Here is a 20,854-nt window from a genome sequence, read left to right on the forward strand (position 1 = left end):
CAGTGAAGGTCTTCATTTACCATAAAATCACATCTTGATCGGGTCGCGTGCTGTTAACTGTTGACTTATCACTGATTAGTGTTGAAAAGAAGAAAAAAAGAATAAATGCTTTGCATTTGCAACATAAGAGTCCAGTTCAGATGTGATGCTGTTGTAAACAGACAACATGATAAGTGCGTGAATTAATTTGGCCCAGCGAGACAGCCTCTGCTAATGGCGTCCTGGCCTGACTGAAACATATACCAAAGTGATTATTCATTATAGGCCCATTTCATGGTGTTCATCAGTATGGAAGCTTCTGTCTCTCAAACCAGCCGTACTGGAATTGCCTGAGGAAACACTGTCAAATCTGCAAGAGTCTGGCGGTCCTGCTAGATCACTGAGACTTCCCCCAGTGCGCTTCTTGCTGAAAAATAGAATATGTTCAGGAAGGGACGCCTCGTATGCGGTCATACTTGAGAATAATAATAATTAAAAAAAAATGGAGCTGTGTGAATGCTATGTTTTGGGATTATTAATTTTATGTGCAAATCTGTGTTGTTTCTGGAAGTACAGTATTACTACAATATGCAGGATAAGTGTACCTTTGCTGAGCTAATGTACAGTATGTTTATGCTTCAAAATGTTTCTTTGTCTTTGACTTTGTATCTAGCAAATTAAGACATTTGCTGAAGTCTTCTGCAGAGACTCCAGTAATCTCACATGTATTTCCTCTAGAGTTTCAGAAGAGACCACAATATTGTCTCAAACTTGCCAATATCCAAAGTCTGCAGTCAAAAGTCAGAGATTTCAATATGAATTTAAATTCTAGATCAGATTAGCTGAGCTACCTGCATTAATGCTGCATTCACATGCATCAGAATGATCCTAATTCCCAGTACTGAAGTCATATTTATGTATGTGACATTCAAGTGTTTTGTTGTCAAAAAGAATAGGGAACATGGAGGACACCAGGTTCATTCTTGCATATTTCTTCGGGAACTCATATTTTGCCACCGTAATACATGTTAGCCAGCTAATGCTGACAATAATGACATTTTGGTTAAATATATGGTAGGGTACAACAGGGCTAAAGGCATCCCTTAAGGAAATGTAGATTTTTTTTCTGGTCACAAAATGTATCAAGATTAAAATATATATATATATATATATTTATTTTTATTGAATATTGATGGAGCAACATCATTTGGGTGAAAATAAATAACAAAGGAAGGTTGTTTTGATTAAAATTCAGTTAAAAAAAAAAAAAAAAAGTGGTGAGGGAGCCTTTAACCCCACACTTGGGGTAAAAGGCCCCTAGGGGGTTTAAAGTGATATCGTGTAGAAATGATAGTTATAGGGCACAATTTGACAACTAATGCAAATAATTTTGAGATAGCAAGATGCTTTTTTGTGTAACAAATAAAGATGATGCTTATTCAGAATAACTACTTCAGAAAATGTCACCCATTTCCTGTTAATTTCAAACACATTTGACATTTTATACATCTCAAGTATTCTATAAACAAACTAATCTCTACTATGATTGGATGAGTCAATGTGAGCCCACTTTGAACATTTTTCACATCAAATCTATTCTCACACACTGTTACCAGGATAATGGTTATGGATTGTGAATATCAGGCAGAGGAAGTAGTCATGTTCAGGGCCATAACAGTGGTCAATCAATATGACAGAGCTTTTGGTCCAAGGATTTTTTTTTATTTATTATTATTTTTATTTATTTATTTATTTTAGACATTTGAGACAGAGCATCACTAGAAAAAAATCAAATTCACTATAGAAAGTCCCATGACTTGTCCATTATATATTAAGACTAATACTTTTTCCTGAGTTTTCTAGGCCTCGAAATCACTATTTTAAAATTCCTTGAAACTTACAGGTTTTCCATGATCAAGAAAACTCTGACATGGGTTCATTTGTGATAGTACTGTATATTCTTAGAATGTTGCAGTTCAATTTGACTGGACTAAAATAATATTCCTAAATTATCAATAATTTTTAAAGAAATTTCATTAATGATCAATCATAAATGGCACAACAGGGGAACATCACTAACATTTTTGAATACCTCTTTAAAAATTCTGATATTTTTAATGGACTTTTGCAAAAAAATCCAACAAGTAAAAACTGACTGTTTGGTTAGTGGTGTCATGTATATTTTCAGGCTTTAAGTAAAATTATTGTAAATATTAACAGAGTGTCTATTTACACTAAGTGTAAATCTTGTTGGCAGTGGCTATTTACACTAACTCCGCCCACCACAGCTCAGACCAAACTCAAGACAGCAATAACAGATTTATTTGGGGTCAATTGCTGATCAAATGTAGGCAGGCATATTTGAATTTTTCACAATGGGGCAGAGACATTAAACTGGTTAATGGGTTAGACATTTAGTGGATTAAGAAACTGGATAACTATGTGACTATTTGCGCTCCAATAGTCTGGTGGAAACACAGGAATTTACGACAAACTCCACCACCATATGTAGCTGTAGTAGCTCTGGGTGTAACAATGGTATGTATTGTCACACTGGAGTTCTGGGTTCGATTCCCACCCCTTGGCATACTTTTTCCATGTCTCTTCTCTTAATATTTCCTATAATTCTACTTATAGTAATAAATAAAAGAGATTCCTCGCAGTGATTTGGTCACAGTGAAGGTCGGGGAGTTGAGAGAAGGATTTGATCCGGATAAAATTAACCATGGTTTTACTGTAGTCATATTGTAGTAACCATGTGTTTTGGAGGAAACTATATAGTTCTGGTGTTACTATAGTAACATGTTGTTAATAGTAGTTAATAGTAACCATGTTTAATTTTGTGGATACTATGATTTTACTAGAAAAATTCCATGGTGATACTATGGTTACTGTAGTAAAACCATGGTTAATTTTTGTAAGGTAGGGTTAGGGGTTGGTGTAGGGTGTCTGTGGGACTCCAAATAAACACAATAAAAATGCTGCAGTGATGCCACTATACTGTCTGTTAGTATTTAAACAGGAGTGTGAGAATATCTATTTGCACTTTGCTTTTTTCATAGCCTCTGCCAAATATTACTTATAATAGCATATGTACTATTCCAAGCTATGGATAAAAAGTATTTTAAAACATATACAGCTTTCTATAGAAATTGTGTACATTGCTGTTGTTGTTTTTTTCATCTAAAGGTGAGAAACGGCATTTGCCACCTCAATCGTGGAATGACCGGATTATATTCAATCTGAGTTTCTGAACTGAATTGTGGCCACAGTTTTACAGTCTTCTGGAGTCCATAATTGCATTATATGGATTATTCCACTGTCAGACTCCATCATAATTTATATACCAGTAAATCAACAGATACTATCCTATAACAAAGCAGTTTATTTAAAAGATTATGTTTCAGACAGGAAAGTCTTAGTTTGTTTTATATTAAAGTACTTACATTATATTTATTTATTTATTTATTTATTTTTTATTTTATTTTTTTGGTAAGGTGAAATCACATGACAGGCATTTCTCTTTCTGTCCGTGAGGTCTGTCTGTCATTAAATCAGTCATGGACCACACTGCAGCTTGTCTTGGCCTTTCAGAGAAGTTTTAGCATTTTTAAAAAAAATAAAGGCTCACTGTGTTTTGTAAGACTCAGCCGTGTGATGTCAACAGTTTGAAAGTGCCACAGTGCCCCCTGCTGGATGAGCATTATAAACCGCCCAGATCAGTTGAAAAATTACTGGTAAAAGTCCAGTTTCCTTATGTGATCTAATTGTGTTTGTGAGTGTTTTGCACAATATATGTGCGCTATGATCTACTAACAGTGTGTTGTGTCACACTAATATGTGTATGAATGTGTAATTACCCAAACAGGTGATGCAAACTTGCAACTTCCTCCTAGAATTTGTCTTGTTCACAGACAACCTGCATGGCCAGTGGGCAACGGCAACAAAGATTAAATGACTTTTCAGAATATATAACAATCAAAATCTTCCCTGTAGATGTTTTGGTCATGGCTGGAAGAAACCGATTTCAGTGCGTAATTAAAAATCTTAAATGAGTGGAACTGGGTGTGAGCGGCAGTCTGGGATCCGCGGCCCGTGGCGTGACCCCTGGCCTTTGGCTGCTGTGAGTGTTGTGAAACAGAGGAGCTGTGCTGTCACGTACGCTACATTTTTTCAGCATTCTCCATGTCTCGGGGTCTGCCCTCCGTTGGGTGGACATGTTCATATTGTGTCACAAAAAAGGAGCAAAGTAGAAGAGATGCCAAAAAATTGCAGCATTTTGCTGTCACCATCTATTTCACTCCCTCCTCGCGGTTCATTTGCATGTGTTGCATCATATGCGTGTGTGAGATGCATGAGTGAATCTTCTCCCAAGATTCTCTGTGTTTGTACACTAATTGCTTGTTCCTTGAACTTAAATAGGAATTCTTGCACAGGCCAAAATATCTCTTGAGAACAGGTGAGTCATTCAGATCATTGAAACTGAGTTCTGTAATTCTATCAAAAAGGATGTACTGATTTAGAGTGAGACAAACCAACTAACATAATAATTGATCGCAAATATATATATATATATATATATATATATATATATATATATATATATATATATATATATATATATATGGGGGGGGGGGGGGTCTGTTACTATAGACTGTACTGTACAGTTACTGAAGTCTGCGTAATCTGCGGAACTGCAACTCTGTACATATCGTTAAATGGGTCATTCCTACAATTCTGTGACATTCCGGCTTTGAAACTTTTGAAAAATAAAACATACTTTTTCTTCATGTTTCATCATTACAGGGACATATTAAAGATTGTATTAGTCATACTGGTCAAGATAAATTACAAAACAAATTCAGATGTCCATCCAGTTAAATGGGCAGCATCAGGGTGGACATTCAGTGGATAAATGAGCCACTACATGGTCTGTGACTGATATCTAGGGAACATATTTGTAAACTAATATTTACGATTTTATTTCTGTTAACATATATACAGTATATTTACATTTTAAAATTATATTAATTTCCCATATATCTTCCCATGATAGGGTGGACATGTTATGCTTGACCACATACTGTATGACTAACACCACAAAATAAAGGAAAACAATAGAGTTACAAACTTCAAATAATTTTGCAGAATGGCTGATGTCCACCTCCAGTGTGTGATGTCATTTCCTAACATATATCTTCAGTGAAAGGTCATAGTATCATGACATAACAGTGTGCGCAATAAATCAAGGAACAAACAAAAAACCTCCTCTATCAGTGTTAAAATTACACATTTACCACAAATGAATGTTGGTGAGAGAATGTAACACTAAACTCTTAACTGTATGTGGGGAAAAATAGAAATCCAATGATTTAGCATTTATTTTTGTCAAAGATGTTTGACGTGCAGTTTTTGGGACACGAGGAACTGACAGTGCAATAGAAAAGGGTTTCAGTTTTTTTTAAATTGAACTTTTAATCCAACAGAAGTGTGAACATTATAAAAAAGTCTTTATTCTTTTAACAAGCCACACACACTTGTAACAGGGACTTAAATGACACAGAATTGTAGGAATGACCCATATATACACAGATGTTCCTGTGCGAGACGCTGCTTTACATTGAAAAACAGCACATACGGATGCAAAAACGTGTTCAGTGTGAAAATGAAAAACGCTTTAATACAACGACCAGGATGAAGAGAGAAAGGGAGAGAAAAGGCTTAACATGATAAGTGTACTTCTCATTGGATTAGTGTCATTGTTTTGGCAGTAAATAGTGTTTATCATAAGGGAAATGTAAGAAAATCAGAAGTGTTTTAACTAGACCTGTACTACTGTACTTTTATTTTGAATTAATGCAGTAATGCAGTTTTTCTTTCCTCTCTCTCTCTCTCTCTCTCTCTCTCTTCCAGAATGAGCTCTGACATATGCAATAAAATGTAATGACATGTCATGAACAGGTGCATTTACTGGTGTTTTAAAATCCCAATGGTGGGAAACAGTTAACATGCAGTTGAATGTTATATGATTTTGACAAAATTATCTTGCTTCTGACAGAAAACATGACAGAAGACGTCCACTGATTGTCACTGATCTTTCCCCCAGCCATTTCTGTCAAGTGTATCGTCCGTGTAAAGCATCATCCGATATCTCACGCAACTCACATGAAAGGTGTGTGTTTCAGGTTAATTTCTCTCTATTTGTGAAACATTCTCAGCGGTTTGGGTGTGTGACGCTAAAATACGGGACACACGGCATCGTGTACGGATTTCATACGGAACGCAATTTTTTCCCTTAATTACAGGACGATTCCTTATTTTACAGGACGTTTGGCATATTTTGTTAATTCATTTAACCTGAAACTGCTTCAGGGTGAGGGTGTCTCTCTCTCTCTCTCCACTCACTGTCATAAATTCCCTCAGTCCATGATGGCATTGACAACGGTTGTCAAGGGCAGGGCATGGTAGAATTCAAGTGATAATGCACCAATTACAACAAAGAATCCCCAGTTTCACAAAACAGCATCAAATACAGTTAAAGGGAAACTAACACGAAAGTAGATTATGGACTTCTGAAGCAGCAATTCAAGTGGGTATATAAATATATATATATATTCTTGTTGTGGCGTGATTATGACAGTCTCCTCTGCCCATTGGTTATGTTTGTACATGTGCTTATATTTCTCTCTCCTTTGTGTCTCCCACAGGTGCCGCTCAGCAGCGCAATCAGCATTGCCACAGCCATAAAGCCATAGCAAAGCTGGATCACGCTGCTCGTTAACAGTCTCCTATCTCTTTTTTCCCTTTTTAAACCACTCTCGTTTTCAGTCTTGTGCCTGAATTTATGTTTATGTTATGTTTTTGTTTTCTGTTTGTTTCCCTCCCTTGTGAGAGGTTTTAATTATATTCTTTATTTTCTAATAAAGCCCATTACACTTGCCTTCTCCGTTTGGGTCCTTCCCTCACTTCACGCTTTGGCGTATCGTCACACATTGTATTAACTGCATTAAATCCTACTTCCAATACCCATGCATAAATAATTATGTATATAGGTGTGTGTGTGTGTATATATATATATATATATATATATATGGTTATATATTTATCTATTTTTCTTTTGTGTTATTTATACTTTCTTCATTAATTCTTCCTGAACATTGGGCAGACATTCAAAGTAAGAATTTCATTGTACAGTGTAACTTGTTATCCTGCGCACATTACAAATAAACTGAACTTGAATTTGTTTATATATAAATTTCTGTATGGGCTGGGCTATATTTTCAAATATGTGGTTAACAAATATTTTTATTGTATATATTGTATATACATCAGATTCGATATGGGCTTGGCTACTTTTATGAAATTGAGATGCAAAAAATGGCTCAATTTACCTGAATTCACACTATATTTTATCTAAATAATAATACAAATAATTCCAATTTTCCTTACATTTTGTACACTATTCTTCAAAATGTAAAATGCCATGTCTAGACTTTACAAAAAAAGCATTCTTCGAAATGAAAACAGTCGTAGGCCTCGTAGGAAGCTTTTCTCAGTTCCTATAGTGTCCTCTGGTGAGCTGTGTGGTTTGATGTGTGTGTAAATCTGCCGATAACTGGAGACAGAAGCAGATACAGAGCGATCACAAACGAGTGGCCGCTGCAGCTGATATGTGCCTCTCGTGCTGTCAGGCCTGCATTTCTCCTTCCTGTCATGTCCTGTGTCTCACCGATGCCTCCTGACAGCGTCTGATACCGCTGTGTGCTTAAATATACAGCAGCTGCACTTACAGGTTATGAGAGGTAGCAGTGCAGACAGTTACGCGCGAGACACACGGCTCCACTCGACAAATCAGACTAACGGGAGAGAAAGAGAGAGGGGTAGTGGGGTTGCAAATAAGGAGATTTGGACACATGAGTGCCCCACAGCACTATCAGTGACCCCACAATATATTTCTAACAAATGTGACCCCTTATTGTGTGTATCACAATTGGCATCGGAAAACTCCCACAGGCTATGGATTGTTCCCGTGAGTGCGGATCGCTGTCCTGCGTCCCGGCTCATACATACAGGATGTGGCAGCTCCGGGCATTGCGCTGCAGCAGCATTGTGCGTAGCTGCAGGCACGCATTCATGATAGTCCTGTGGGCTAAAACTGTGTGACGTACCACAACATGCAAACAAAAGCAAAGGGACAGATAAAAGAGAATTAGTTTCACCTTGTTCCCAAGCCCCTAATCATTTCTGATAGTTTATATTTGTGCTCATTAAACGTCTCTTATTTGGGCCAGCTGTTTCATTTTTCATTCATTTATTTCTTTGTTTTTATTTTACGGAAATAATTGTGACATTGTAAAATAAAAACAAAAAGAGCAAAAGGATTGCGTATGGGCAGATCTGTTTAAATATCTCCAAAGAACACTTTATTCCCTAAAATGTTCTATTGACAAAGATTTACAAAGAATGAACCCTTTAGGGATATAAACTAAGTTAATAAATTAAGTCTGAAAAGTTATTTAGGCTGATAACTGATTCATGTATGTCGGAGCCTATTTACATTGTTCAGTTTTATTTGTACTCAGATAGTGCCAAGGGCGCTTTGAGGTGTGTGTGTGTGTGTGTGTGTGGGTGGGTGGGGCGTGACTGCTGTATCGTTCCATGTGTTGGACTGACTCCCACAATTGCGATGATTGACAAGTGTAGCCATAGCAACGCTGCAGCGTCTCATACCTGTGAAACTAGTTTTTTGTTAGCTGTTTTTGAGCAAATAGATTATCCACCACAGATGTATTGTCATCTGACAATGTTTAGTTAGCTGCCGTCGACAGAATCGCTGTGTTTTGTTTAAGTGCGTATAAATGGCTGTTGTTAAACAGCACACACGCTCTGGACTGTAATGTATCGGCTACCCTGAGACCGCAGGGCTGATGAGAGAAACTGCAGCAGAGAGAAAAAGACCGGAATATATGAATGAAGACACATACCTCTTTAAGTGTGATTTACACAAGGAGAAGATAGACACATCTCACACGCACCATTAATCATGTAATTAACAACTAGTTGTTTAGTTCGATTCACTAAATTCACACTGCGTGGAATTTTTGAAAATACAGTTGTCACTACCTGAATTTTTCGGGAGTTGATTTGGTTGTAGAATGCGGTTGTCACTCCTGTATTTTACCAAACTGTGTGTGTACAGAATAGGATTAAAGGTGTTGTAAGCGATTTTAGGGTTCTGAAGCTTTCACGTGACTGAGCCGTTGAATTAGCCACACCCCCTCATTCCAAAACCCCGCCCTCCAAAGATGATTTTGAGACCAAAACTGAGCAAAAGAGCAGAATTGTTTGTTCCTGTGGCTGTCAAATTCAATTCAGTGGCACAATAGCACCCTCAGCTGACAAACATTATAAATCATAGCCTCAGTGATCCTCTTCAAATGAGAACATGCAAAATGATTGGCAGGTGAAAAGCGACAATGTTCGTGGTCCACGGACACATTTTTGTTTGCTGTTTAAAAAGTCAGCTGTCACAGAGACTGGTGACATATTTCATTAATATCTTTAAGGGAGTAGGGACATTTTTCGCTTACAGCACCTTTAAGCACTAGAAGGTGAACTGACAACCGAATTTTGCTGCAGTGTGTATGTGCCCAAAGACACCTAACATAAAGTGATTCCATGTTTGTAACCCCTAAAAGATTCTATAAAGAAAGTTTTCAGCTGCCTTAAAGAACCTTTTGATAGAACTCTTTAAAAAAATGCATTTTATAGCATCTCAAGTATTCTATAAACAAATGAATCTCCAGTGTGATTGGATCAATCAATATGAGCCCACTTTGAACATTCTTCATAACTATCATAATCTATTCTCACACTTAAGAAAAACAATGTCTTTATTGGGGGACTTTAACCCCTGCAACAGGGCATTTTCTTTCTTTCTTTTTTTTTTTTTTTTTTTTTACCCCAAATACTATCTTTTCTCTCATTGGAGTGTTATTGGGTTTGGGGGGCTTTAGCCCCATTGTACCCTATCTAGTGAATTTAAATTCTCTGCAATTTGGGGCAAAGCATAATTGTGATTGTAAAAAGAAAAGTTGCATCCTCCTGAAATTAGACACAACATCACAGAAGCTCTTTGAGTTCCTGTTTGGGATTTGTGGGTTCTGACGGGATACTTCCGCATTGTTTTAAAAGACGAGGCTGACTGCAGCCTTGCAGAGAACCACATTTCTTGTCCTTCTCAAAGAAAATAAGACGTCTCCGTAGAGATCCCTCCACTCCACATTATGTGACAGCTAGATTTTTGACTGATGGGTGTGCGAGAGGCACGCAACACTTTGCTTTCCATGATGTCATACACACCTGGCCCTTATAGAGTTAATAAGGCCGCTGTGATTGATAGCTGACATTTCATTATGGAGGAGTCATACAGTGATCATGTAAATTCAAAGAGACATGCTGCGCGGAGGACGCGCACAAAGATGCTGGGAAACAGACAGCCAAGTGAAGCAAGGGAAACTTGCTGCAGGACTCGGGGAAACTCTAAACCTTCACTGTCATTTCCATTTAAATTTCCAGGATTTAGATGAAAAACAATAAGTAAATACATATTTGCTACTATAAACTGCACTGCAGCTCTTTCATCTGCTGTACAGTCGTGTCTGCGCTGACCGATGCCAAGATCACAGGAATAGTTCTTTGCAATTCTCCAACAAGAAAATTATGATTGCATGCAAACAAACATGGGAAAATTGTTTATACAATAAATGCGTACAGGATGTAAAAATTAGTGTGGATTGCGTGTCGTTGGATTATTCATGTGAAGTTCAACATGTCTTTGATCTTTATAATGGGTCTTATTTAAATGAATGCTCTCAAACAAGTTACTAATCCTCACTGCAGATTGAGCAATAAATGAACAAAGACTCACTCAGTAGTTTCTTGACTGAGTTTGCTTAATGCAAATTAAAATGAATCTGGTCTATCTGAATAAGTCAAGTCATTTTTATTTGTAAAGCACTTTTCACAACACACATCGTTTCAAATACCAGCAGCTTTACAGAAAATCATGCATTAACAGAAAATTAAACTGTAATATCTATAAAATCTTAGAGTGATCATTGTGTAGTTTGATTAAATATGATTGTAAATTGTGTATAAAAACTAAATAATTAAATAATAATTGTATTTAGAACCCCTGTGAGCAAGCCAAATGTGACTGTGGCAAGGAACACAAAACTCCATAAGATGTTGGTTAATGGAGAAAAATAACCTTGGGAGAAACCATGCTCACTGTGGGGGCCAGTTCCCCTCTGGCTAAACAGCATGAATATAATGGAAATTTTAGTTATTTATGTCCAGTGCAAGTCATGGTTTAAAATTAGAAAACTAAGTAAGTGTTAAGGTCCAGTGTTTAAACAAAGATTTTGTATGAACTGTGTGGCAGCGGGGGCGTGGTCAAGCATCTCTCCGGAGAGAGAGAAAGCGGTAAGGGCGCTTACACCTGAGTTAAATTATGTCTAACACCTGTTTCTAATTTCAGTGAGCACGGGGAGAGCGGCATAAATAGAGCCACACCGCAGCTAGACGAGAGAGAGCCTGGGCACCAGAGACCCCATTGTGAAGCGAAGAGTTTATTATTGCAAAGTTGAGAGTTTATCTTGTGAAGTAGTTTGTGTATTTTTAGACTGACTGATTGAACAAACGTAAAAGCCCTGAGAGTGTATATCTGCCGCAGAGAGGAAAATAAAAACGCTTAGCTGAACCAGGAAATCTGCTTCTCGCCACCATGTGGTCCTCCGCAATATACCACCTCAATCTCCTGAAATTGTGGAGGGAGGCGGTTCCCGTGACGTTGGCTACGGTAGTTCCCGAGAAGGCGGAGCTCGGACCGCAGGTGAGTTCAAAACCTAAACAGTTCACCCAGGTCATTTGCGGAGACCACCTCTCACCGAGTCAACTCACGGAGGTTGCTAGGTTGCAACAGGAGTTTGCGGATGTGTTCTCCCTTCTACCGGGACGTACAAACCTCATCCATCACTACATCGAGACTGAGCCGGGGGTCGTGGTACGTAGCCGCCCCTATCATTTACCCTTCGTTTGGGAAGAATTGGATGCAATGCTCAATATGGGAGTAATAGAAGAATCCCACAGCGATTGGTCCAGCCCAGTTGTTCTAGTGCCTAAGAGCGGCGGGTCTGTACGATTCTGTGTGGATTATAGGAAAGTCAACGCGGTGTCTAAATTTGATGCGTATCCAATGCCTCGCGTTGATGAGTTGCTCGATCGGTTGGGCACTGCTCGATTTTATTCTACATTGGATTTTACGAAGGGTTATTGGCAAATCCCCTTGACACCAATTTCCCGTGAAAAAACCGCCTTCTCCACACCGTTTGGATTACACCAATTTGTGACACTTCCGTTCGGTTTGTTTGGAGCCCCGGTTACGTTTCAGCGTCTCATGGACCGAATCCTCAGACCGCATTCAGCTTACGCCGCTGCCTATTTAGATGACATCATCATTTATAGCAATGATTGGCAGTGGCACATGCAACATCTGAGGGCGGTTCTGAGATCGCTGCGCCGAGCGGGACTCACAACGAACCCGAAGAAGTGCGCGATTGGACGGGTGGAGGTAAGGTATCTGGGGTTTCACTTGGGCCACGGGCAGGTGCGTCCCCAAATTGACAAGACAGCGGCGATTGTAACCTGCCCGAGACCCAAGACCAAAAAGGGGGTGAGACAGTTCCTGGGGCTGGCTGGCTGGCTATTATAGAAGGTTCGTGCCTAATTATTCGGACTTCACCAGCCCGCTGACTGATCTCACTAAAAAGGGAGCTCCAGACCCGGTCCAGTGGACGGAGCAGTGTCAGCGGGCATTCACGCAAGTTAAAGCTGCACTTTGCGGGGGGCCGCTTTTACATTCACCTGACTTCTCTCTCCCTTTTGTTTTACAGACAGATGCTTCAGACAGGGGGCTGGGGGCCATACTTTCACAGGTGGTGTGGGGGAGCACCCAGTGCTGTACATTAGCCATAAGCTCTCCTTGAGGGAAACTAAGTACAGCACCGTAGAAAAGGATTGTCTCGCCATCAAGTGGGCAGTCCTCACTCTCTGATACTACCTGTTGGGGCGGGCCTTCACCTCTGTTCCGATCACGCCCCACTCCAGTGGCTCCACCGCATGAAAGATACCAATGCCCGGATCACCCGTTGGTACCTGGCTCTTCAGCCGTTTAAGTTCAAGGTGGTCCACAGACCGGGGCGCAGATGGCTGTCGCCGACTTCTTTTCCAGGAATGGGGGGGGAGTGGTAGGCAGGCCGGATGCCGCCTCGGCCTGAGTCGGGCAGTGGGGATATGTGGCAGCGGGGGCGTGGTCAAGCATCTCTCCGGAGAGAGAGAAAGCGGTAAGGGCACTTACACCTGAGTTAAATTATTTCTAACACCTGTCTCTAATTTCAGTGAGCACCGGGAGAGCGGCATAAATAGAGCCACACCGCAGCTAGACGAGAGAGAGCCTGGGCACCAGAGACCCGATTGTGAAGCGAAGAGTTTATTATTGCAAAGTTGAGAGTTTATCTTGTGAAGTAGTTTGAGTATTTTTAGACTGACTTATTGAACAAACGTAAAAGACCTGAGATTGTATATCTGCCGCAGAGAGGAAAATAAAAACGCTTACCTGAACCAGGAAATCTGCTTCTCACCTCCTCCTTCCACTGAGAAGTGTTACAAACTGTAAGATTGAGTTATTTAGGCTCCCCCCTCCCCACCCACCATGTGCCTCCCCACTTACAGACCCCCCACCCCAGTTTGACGATATAACACTTGCACACACAATAATCGAGTCTTGAGGTCATGAACGCATTAATACATTGTTCGGCATCAGCAACAGAGAGCATGTGTCGTAACTTAGCAATATTTCTGAGGTGAAAGAATGCTGTTCTACAAACATTGGAAATTTTGTTTTCAAAGGACAGATTGGTATCAAATATAACACCTAAGTTCTTTGCTGTAGAAGATGGTTACATCCATCGAGAGTCAAATTATATTTTAGCGGCTTATTTGTAGAGGTTTATGGTCCAATAATTAGTACCTCTGTTTTGTCAGAATTTAGTTGAAGGAAATTTCTGGCCATCCAATCTTTGATTTCATTGATACACTCTGCTAATTTGGAGAATTGTGAAATTTCATTGGGTTTAGAAGAAATATAAAGTTGGATATCATCGGCATAACAGTGGAAACTTATTCCACAATTCCTGATAATATCTCCCAGGGGAAGCATATATAAGGGGAAAAGCAGAGGCCCTAAAACTGATCCCTGTGGCACTCCATACTTCTTTTTTTTTTTAAATCCCCTTTTTCTCCCAATTTGGAATGCCCAATTCCCACTACTTAGTAGGTCCTCGTGGTGGCGCGGCTACTCACCTCAATCTGGGTGGCGGAGGACAAGTCTCAGTTGCCTCCGCTTCTGAGATTGTCAATCCGTGCATCTTATCACGTAGTTCGTTGTGCATGTCACTGCAGAGACTCCCAGCATGTGGAGGCTCATGCTACTTTCCGCAATCCACGCACAACTTACCACGCGCCCCATTGAGAGCGAGAACCACTAATTACGACCACGAGAGGGTTACCCCATTTGACTCTACCCTCCCTAGCAACCGGACCAATTTGGTTGCTTAGGAGACCTGGCTGGAGTCACTCACAGCACACCCTGGATTCAAACTCGCGACTCCAGGGGTAGTAGTCAGCGTCAATACTCGCTGAGCTACCCAGGCCCCTGTGGCACTCCATACTTAACTTTTGTTTGATTTGACAATTCCTCGTTTACACAGACAAAGTGGTAGTGGTCTGAGAACTAGGACCTAAACCAAGCTAATGCAAGTCCACAAATGGCAACATAATTCTCCAGCCTATTCAAGAGAATGTCATGATCTATGGTGTCGAAGGCAGCACTAAGATCTAAAAGCACTAGAAGAGAAATGCATCCGCGATCAGATGATAAGAGCAAGTCATTTGTAACACTGTGTGATGGCCCTTGATGCGGCCACACATTGAATGGTGACGTGCGCACACACACACACACACACACACACGCACACATGCACACACAACGCATGCATCATACTGCACTTTCATCGTCACAGTCCCATTTCCTCATATTCCTCATATTCATATTTTACTTTCCAGCATTGTGTCTCACCAACTATGTAACAACATAGCATGAAATCAATACTCATCAGACACAATCCACCACCACACTGTTGTCTGCTGAGCTGCAAAAAGATGCTCTGATGTTTACCTTTCAATCTGCTACATTACTGGCTGCACTGACAAACTATAGCTGGCAAACAGACATGAGTGACATGGTTGTCAGGGACAAGGTTAATGTTATATTAGTTATATTGAAAAGGGAAAATGATGGGGTAATTTATTAAGTTTCCAGTATGTATTTCACAAACTAGTTAACTTACCGAGACACAGCTCAACTCCGCCCTGTCTGCAGAGCCACCGTCAGCTCAGCTCTGTAAACAATGGAGTCAGAGCGCGCTCTGCTGGACAAACTACGCTATGACACCAATTCTAAAGCATTGTTTTCTGCATTATATGTTCTGAAAAAAAGTTTTCATATTGGCGCATATAGGTAAAATATACGGCGATACCGATATATCGGTGAAAGGCTAATATCGGCCGATAATATCGGCCTGCCGATATATCGGTCGGGCATTAAATGAAATCACTTCGGTGGTGTGGGAATCGGCTTTCCAAATGTTTGAAAGTCCCTATGGATGTTTTCACATTTGTGTCTTCTTTACATCTGTGCATGCTTGTACACTGTCAGCTGAGCAGGCTTTTTCAAGCGCAGGGTAGCCTCCTCAGGTGAGTCAAGTCCCGTCTTTCAATGGACCATGTCAACGGGTTAATTTTGCTCATCCAAAAAATTATGCTTTTGATTACGTAGCCTAGAAAATAACTGTTTTAGGCTTGGTATGCCATTTTTTAATCTGCTGATTAAGAAGGCTATTTTCAACAAGGTGCCGACTGCTGAACAGGTTAAACTATATTTTATTCTGTGTGCACGTCATGTTTAGAATACATTAGGTTTATTGTAGGCTACATCACAGGCCTATTTTTTCTATCCTATAGCTACTATTTTCTTCTTTTTTTTTAACATCATAACAGTTATTGGTTGACGTTATTTACCGAACAGCTGTCATATAAGATCAATGGTTAATGCACGACTGCACGTCATGAAATACGCGCAACTTTTCAGAGCATTTTTTTCTCTCTCATAGATTTGGCTTAGTCCACCTGTTCATTATTTTCAACAATGTCCTGACTGTTTTAATATGTTAAGTAACTTTTACTTTGTGAAACAAAAGAACACAGTCCCATCATCAACAATGGAGCACCAGTGGAGAGAGTCAGCAGCTTCAAGTTCCTGGGTGTCCACATCACTGAGGAACTCACATGGTCCATCCACACTGAAGTTGTTGTGAAGAAGGCTCATCAGCACCTCTTCTTCCTGAGATGGCTGAGGAAGTTTGGAATGAATCACCACATCCTCACACGGTTCTACACCTGCACTGTGGAGAGCATCCTGACTGGCTGCATCTCTGCCTGGTACGGCAATAGCAGCGCCCACAACCGCAAAGCACTGCAAAGGGTGGTGCGAACTGCCAGACACATCATCGGAGGTGTGCTTCCCTCCCTCCAGGAAATATATACCAGGCGGTGTGTGAAAAAAGCTCGGAGGATCATCAGAGACTCCAGCCACCCGAGCTATGGGCTGTTCTTACTGCTACCATCAGGCAGGCGGTATCGCAGCATCAGGACCCGCACCAGCCGTCTCAATGACAGCTTCTTCCCCCAAGCAATCAGACTTTGGATCTCCCACGATCAAAATACATAAGCACTGCACTTTATTACTCTTACTCTTATATCTCACACCGGACTGTCATAAATTATATTATTATATATTATATTCTCTCTTAACAACTTACTATCAACCAACAGCCTGAATGTCAATACAGTACAATACTGTACATTCTATATATACTACTATATATACTTTTTTATATATTTTTATTCTTATTTTTATTGAATAATGTGTATCTATATTGGGTGTATTGTATACTGTACAGTGTATGTTATTATTTGTATATTGTGTTGTGTGTAATTATGTGTATATTAGACTTTAAATTGTGTTGTGTTAATTTGATGTTATTGTAAATTGGTATATGTCTCATCACTGTCACGACTGCTGTGTTGATCGGAACTGCACCCAAGAATTTCACACACCATTGCACTTGTGTATATGGCTGTGTGACAATAAAAGTGATTTGATTTTGATTTTGATTTGATTTCCATTTAGAACAGGCTTTTAATGGTTGTTCCATTGATCCTGCACTATTCATTCAATTGTTTTCAATAAATATGTCTGTTAATTATTCACTAACGTTGATTCAGTGAATGCGTGTCATGCTCTATATTTAATGTACAATGATCAAAATTCAAGGTGAGCACTTCGCAGATAAATGCCCCTTTTCAGTGGAATTTAGCATCGGATTTGGAATAGATTAAGTATTTTAAATGGGTTGCATAAACACTTTTTATGTTTTTTTACTGTTTTCTGAAGGTTACTTTCTCTTTAGACTAGTCGACGAGTCGGTTATAAAACTTCCGTTTAAACGACAGTCAAATTAGTCGTAGGGCACATCCCTAATAGATATGCTAGTCAACACACCCATAAAGGGAGTTTTTATGTCAGTATGTTCCTGAGACAATAATTACACAATTTTGATTATGTAAACCAACAACATTACAATTTAGCTTTCTGTATTTCATGATAGAATATCTAAACAAGCATACAATCATAACTGAAAAAACATTGTTCATGGACTGACATTAAGGTTTTTAGTCTATGTTGACTACAAGAATATGTTAATTAATGAATTCTGTAATGTTATAAGTTAAAGTAACTAAGATAACAGAGACTTAACTTTAACTTTACTCTGTCCCTAGTGCAATCGTCAACATCTCTCATACATCAGCATCAGAGTACATATACATAATGTATGGAGAGCACTTACAGGCATAACCTGGTATTGTAGTCCACGTAACCAATAACCAAGTACCAAATTTGACAGCTGAATGTAGCCTTGAAGGACACATTTTAAGTACTCCTACCTTTTGAAACCAGTGATCTGTAAATATGTATTTACATCTAAACATAAAAAATACTGTTAACTATATCCACACCCTAAATACACAGTCCACTGTCTTGTCCTTGCTATTTGAAGATGCCAAACACATGCCTGTGCCAGTCTTTAACAGAAATGAACTGTTGGCATATTTGTTTCACATCAGTATTGTCCAGTTTGTCCTGGTGGACATGGTACACAGAATATCGTTCAGTCTCACTTGTGTCATTGTTGTTCTGACCAAACAAATATCTACCTTTACTCTTATAATCATGTTGTTACCAGTGGTCGATTTGTAAGGGGGGGGGGCTGACTAATACTTATGGGTCATTGACAAATAAGGTTGTCTAAGGTGTTAAAATAAGAAATCTTTTAAAAATCTAGTTAAGAACACGTGTCAAGTTCTCGGAAATCTAATCTTTGTGTCTAATTTAGTTTCATACATTTCTAAAAAATGTACTTATTATTTACTTTTTTACAAAAATATTTAAAACTTTCAAATTGTCATATGGTGTAATCATCAAGTAAAAAACTATATTAATACTTTCTTTGCACCTTGCATACATGAGAGTATAAACTTAATCATTAATTTCCAAAAGGTTTTCAAACAAATTTTTCAAGGCACATTTTTTATATATAAAAATATGAATTTTTGGCTAAAAAAATATAAAGTTTTTTCAGGGTTACACCACATAATTTGAACAAAATGTGCCTTTTCATAAAAATATCAAAATAATATCAGAAGTTTTTTAAAACGTCATGTTCAGTCTTGAGGGTCTAAAGGTCTCCGCTCTATTTTATGGTTTTTATGGTCAACATAAACAACAAAATGGCTGTCTACATGTTGGTTACACCACGACTTTGATTTTTAAGCCCCAGAATAAATATCAGTATGACGTTAAACTCAGAAACTGAAAATATGCTCATCATGGAAGAGGTATATTCAAGTAAATGGTTTGTGTGAATTGCATTATTTTATGTATTTTTAATGTAATAGATCTGGATGAAAATTAGCCTCACTTCATCATTGACACTTAGGACACATGGCTATGATATGCACCAATTACCCTCTGTTATTGTATTTTATGGTGAATCTTGTGAATAAAATCCATGTTATGATCATGAAATTTTTTTTTTTCTAGATTGCTCGCCCACTGTCACAGACACATATATTTTCTACTCCAATAACTGAACTAGTAAAGGAAGTCTGAGCTGTTTCTATGAAGGATGCTTAAACAGTGGTGTAGAAAAGTTGTTTTATGGGTGAAACCCTGAAAATTGTTTGAGTTAAAAACACGTACACGTTGTAACTGCAAACTTGTCTTCCCTTACATTCTGTTCTCCTTATATATATATATATATATATATATATATATATATATAGTATAATATATTATATAAATATAATATTCTCTTGGCCATTTTTGAAAGTGCGCAAAACTTTTGAAAACTTGCATTACCTTCAGTGACACAAGTTTCATGTGAACACAAGGAAGGACAAGTCACACTTTGACATACCTGTTTGCCAGTGTTAAAAAAATAAAAAATAAATAAAAAAAAACTACATCTTTTAGAATATATCCAAACTGTACAAGTGTCCAGAACTGATTGGGGGATTTCACCTATAGAAATCTGGCAACCTTACACATATCGAAATCTAATTCTGACCAGCAAATCGCCGTTATTTAAAGTCTGTTATTTATCAAATGTAGAAAATTTTAGATTTTACTTGCATGATTAGCAATACATAACACAACTGATCTAAAGGGGATGGGGGTTTTACAAGGAGGGTGCTTTCTCATATTTATTGCAACAAGGGGGATAACATCCCCTCGCATCCCCCTCAACTCGAGCCCTGGTTGTTACAAGCCTAGGCCTCACCTGTGACCCTGCCTCTCCTCCTGCTCTGTCTGAGCTACTACCTGGCAGGACTGCTTCTGTCACATGACCTGACAAAATAACACATTGATGCATGCCATATGAACAGTGAGGAAAAACATTTATGGCTTAGTTAAGTATTATTACCATTATTGTTGACTCTACACATTAGCAACTGAGAAACTATTTTAAGTGACTTGCACTTTGACTTGTTGTAAAGTAGCTCTGTCCACCTTTCTTTTTTCTGGCTACCATCCTGACTCAGCATATCACCAAATTATCTTAATTGCCAAACACACACACACACAAACTAACGTTTAGGCTTGCCACTCATCCAGTGATTGAAAAAATGCACTGTCCCTGAATCAACATGAGACGCGATTTGTCCGTATTTTCGTTCACAGAACTGTTGGTATAAGGATGGTGTCTTCCTCACTTACTGGTAGCCTGCATGATGATGCGCATCTAGTTGATGAGTCTTTGGCGCTTCGTACAACCGGATGCAGCTACAGCCTCTCACACGTTAGCAAGAAACGGCAAAGCCAATCCTATTAATCCTTGTTTGCACATGATCATTTATTTACTTTTGGGAAGTAAGTAAGGTACTAATGCCACAAAAATAATAAATAAATAAATAAATAAATGCATAAAATAATAAAATAATAATAAATAAAAAATAAAAAAGCACTCATTATAAATTATGATGTCAGTCATATCATTTTGTTTTAATTCAGTCTAAATGACATTATTTTCATATGTAAACACTGCAGCAACACTGTTGTCTTATACAATACTGT

The 20,854-nt window shown here is 38.8% G+C and overlaps 1 long non-coding RNA gene across 1 annotated transcript in view; it reads left to right on the top strand.

Moving 5' to 3' along the window:
- The window catches only part of LOC127434267 (uncharacterized), a 220,497-nt gene that overhangs the window by 175,070 nt on the left and 24,573 nt on the right, over nucleotides 1-20,854 (top strand). The window lies entirely within an intron of this gene.

Source organism: Myxocyprinus asiaticus, chromosome 44, assembly GCF_019703515.2.
Source record: "Myxocyprinus asiaticus isolate MX2 ecotype Aquarium Trade chromosome 44, UBuf_Myxa_2, whole genome shotgun sequence".
NCBI classification, from domain to species: Eukaryota; Metazoa; Chordata; class Actinopteri; order Cypriniformes; family Catostomidae; genus Myxocyprinus; species Myxocyprinus asiaticus.